This window comes from Anser brachyrhynchus, assembly GCF_964034855.1.
Source record: "Anser brachyrhynchus genome assembly, chromosome: 5".
Taxonomy (NCBI): Eukaryota; Metazoa; Chordata; class Aves; order Anseriformes; family Anatidae; genus Anser; species Anser brachyrhynchus.
Window position 1 is genome coordinate 47,398,917 of NC_137699.1, and position 3,985 is coordinate 47,402,901.

The 3,985-nt window shown below is 34.4% G+C and overlaps 1 protein-coding gene across 18 annotated transcripts in view; it reads right to left on the reverse strand.

Moving 5' to 3' along the window:
• Nucleotides 1-3,985, reverse strand: part of LOC308196010 (uncharacterized protein) — a 380,840-nt gene that overhangs the window by 252,283 nt on the left and 124,572 nt on the right. The window lies entirely within an intron of this gene.

Genomic DNA, 3,985 nt, shown 5'->3' on the forward strand with positions numbered 1-3,985 from the left:
TCTTGTTTAAAAAACAGTCACTATGCTGATGAAGTAACCACTTATGCCGAGATCCCAAAGAAAATGAGAAGAAAAGAAAAACACTTTTTTCAACCAAATGAATTATCTGAATTTTAAAAGCCTACCTAGGGCTAGAGGAGAGCTGTTATGTTGCTTACACAAAAAGAAGAGATTGTTCATTCTCAATAATTTGCCGTACAGTACTTAATATCAGTTTGATTGTACAGTCCTACTTGTTAGCAGAATCATTTTAAGAAGCTTTTTACTATTTAGGATCATAATAAATGCCTTAAGTACCAATACGCCAGAGGCTGATTCTGAACCATACACTTATGTGAAAGCTAACAGTGTTAAAAAGCAATGACTCAGTGATTAGGTCATCTCCTGGGACCTAAAAACCCTAAGATCTAGTTACTGCTCACTTGATGATCTTTGTACATCAGTGAAATTTCTTTGGTTCAAAATAGTGAGCTATTAGCTACAATATTTTTCAATATGAAGTGCATTAATATGAAGTTTTGAAAATGTTGCATTTTTAAATGGTGAAGGTTATTTCTCTGGATTGGTCATCATGACATACAGAATATTGTAATATTTCACAGGTAGTTTCTGGCTCCAATTTTCCTAACATAGTGGACAAATCTGACAACTTAGAGAAAACATCTGTGGCTCTGGAAGGTAAGGCTAACGAAGGTATTGGTTATTTGCATTATTTTGGAGTGTGTGAGATTTATTTCTCTCAGGGAAATAAAATTAGTTTTGTTTGCCTTCATCAGTGTAGCTGAGAACACTACAAGTATTAAATAACAAAGTCAAGTACCACAGCCATATTCTCAACTTGCCAAAATCTAAATGTGAGATGACAAAGATTTCTGGCACAGATCCAAATGGAGAGACAAAAAATTATTCTACTAGGAAACTGAAAGGAATAAAAGATACATATGTTTGGGATAAATAATAAACTCTTCCTGTAATTTCAGCCTTATGATTTTCTACAAGAACTGTCAGTAAGTGTCCACACAATTAATGACAATTTGCTAGGGAGGAAGGTAAAGGTTAAAAAGTAATACCATTCTTCAGAATAAGACCTACCTAACATGTAAGGTATTTGCAGTTTACCCAAACTTTCCTAAATAAATCTAAATCTACACAAATATTTTTATAAATAATTAAAAAAAAAAAAGTAAAACTATTGGAATAAAAAATTGCTCCAGCATAGGAAGAAGTATAGTTTCTCCAGCAAAAGGCAAAAACTAGTTGAGTTGAAAACAATGAGAATAAGGAAAATTCTTACCTGTGATAGAAATAACAAATACTTTAGGCCTTCAACGCCTCTTGGCTTTACAGTAACTTGACCTTAGTAACTAATTCCCAATTGGAAACAAAAATAAATAAATAAATTAATTAATAAATTATCCTTTACCCCAAAAATAGAACAGGAAACTTTTTGATACCACCAGTTTTCTCTTGAGGATAGGACATACACTTCATCTCTCTCTTCCACCACACTCTGTGCTTCCTCACAGAGCAATTCAAATGTATTTTGACACTGCACACCAGACACATTTTCCTTACACTGATAACACAATTAGGCAACCAAATCAAGTTATTGATACTATGAAGTAGTTTTCTTTTTTAATTAAATTGTCAGGGACATTTCTGTCTATGAAGTCAGTAATTACCCTCCAAAAAAAAAAAACAAGAGCTCTAGTTTGATCCTCAAATATTTTTTTAAGTAGTCCCTAGTTACTAAGAAGGTCTTTCCTCTGTTTACTTTTAATTTTGCTTTTGGAACCCAGGCATCTAGGGAGAGTTTATACATGGAGGATTTGTCCCTGGTTTCCAGCTACTGATCCAGATGGACATAATGCCATATCTACTAGCCCTGTACAGATGTCTCCTACATCTAAATCATATCAAAAGCACTGATTTTTTTAGACACCTAAATCACTTTCAAGCTCTATGGCAAATATATTTATTTTAAAAGTTAAATCCTACACTTCACTTAATTTTCTTCTTGTATCAGGGGACACTTACATCAGAGGTACTGATCATCCTCTCTGTTAAGAAGTCTAGTTGAAAAAGGTCAAAGGATAACATATTACCATAAAACTCTCCTTCCAATAATTGATTCCCAGTTATTCTTTCACAAAGACAAAAGGTACACAATTGTACTCTCTCCTAGTTTAACACCCCTCTAGCCCCCCAAAGAAACCAGTAAAATCCAGGCAGATTTTAAGGAAAATGCAGGATTCAAGGGTCTTACTCTGTACTTTTGTCATCGTATTCCATGTAATACAACATGCTCACTGCTGTATTGCAACCAAATTCATTCTGCATGCAGTATATTTTAGGAATAGCTTTAGTTCAGACCAGTAAATACATTTGTGTAAATCCACACAGTCCACAAATCTTGCAAAATGACCGAAAAATAATTAAGTCTGTTGGAACTGAAAAAGAAAATCTAGGTCAAATTTCTGCCACAGTTGCTAGTATCTTTGGGGTTGAGTCACTTTATTAAGCTCCTATCTAAAGCAGGTCTCAAATTCACAAAGTGATGATGAAACATCTGGAAGAATTTATGGCCAAGGAAATTTATGGATGGTTTTAAAAATGAGTAGAGGGCCTTCTTTTTATTATCAGGACTCCTTAAGATTTTTCGGGGCATAATTCATTCAAATTATAATGCAAGCTATTAGGCAGTGTTTCTGAAACTTGGCACAAAACATGAAGAACACTTCTATCTCCACGGAAGGCAAAGTAAGGAAAAAGTCCACTGCCACCAAATGAAGGTGCAATTTTAGTATCAGCACGGGCTCATTTTCACTGCCATCATCCCCCCATGCCTCTAGCTTGTTCTCTAGCTTGTTCTCATTTCACTCAACGTTTCTGTCAGGTTGTTCCAAAACAGGGTTCTAAAACAGCCAGGAGCTAAACTTCTCTGATCATTTCACCAACTCAAACCCACAAAATATGCATCTCAAAATAGCACTTCCACAAAAAGATGTGGCATGGCAGGCAAAAGAGGCATGCAGCATGTTTCTTGAGGGTTTTATTTCTGTTCTTTAAGTAATCTTTTCTTTGTACTTCAGGTTTAACTCTCTCCTTTACCCCGACTTTTGTTAATAAGCCAATTGATTTGGATGAACGTGTCAGTCTGGCCTTAGTTTGTTAGTCTTTCCTCTACTTCACAACAGTACACAATTATGAAATAGAAAGGGGGCATTATTGGAAACGTTTGTAATCTACCTACTCTTTGTCAACAAATATAGACTCTGCTGGCAATAACCATACATTTCATAATAACTGCCAGCATCCTCAGTAACACACTAAATTGGTGGTAACCTATTTAATACAATGCCAATACCATGGCATTGTTATCACAACCAAAGTACCAGAAGCTATGATTTTCGGACAATACATCATTTTCTGGATTCCAGAGACATATATTTCAAAGAAAACCTTGGGTACTGCAAGAAACACACCATGGTTTACTACCATGCAACGCTCTTCTGCCAGTTCTACTAGGCAATATTTTTTATAATGTTTAGGGAAACTACTTATTTTTAAATGATGTATTTTAGGAAGATTTTGTTTTTCTCCTTTTTCTTTTTTTTTTTAAATTTTCCATATACACAACATTGCTTTATTTTGGTTCTACCAGGTTGTGCAATAAAAATAGAAAAGTTAAAATATAATTTTTTTATATGAATGAGCAGATGCAGGATATGTAAATAACTTTAATATGTTCAGATACAAGTATGAGCTTGTAAGTGCATATCTGAGCCAAACCAAGATTTCTTCTCCTTTTGTTAGATTGTAAAGTGCTCTTTGGAAGATTTGCTTTGTGTTGTGCTTTTGGTCTGCTGGAAACAGGTATAGTCACTGCATAGTTGCTTTCCCAACGTAATTTTCTGTTATTGATTGACTTTTAGTTTCTATATAGTCATTTCAATCATAATCAAGGACTAATATTTTGGTTTGG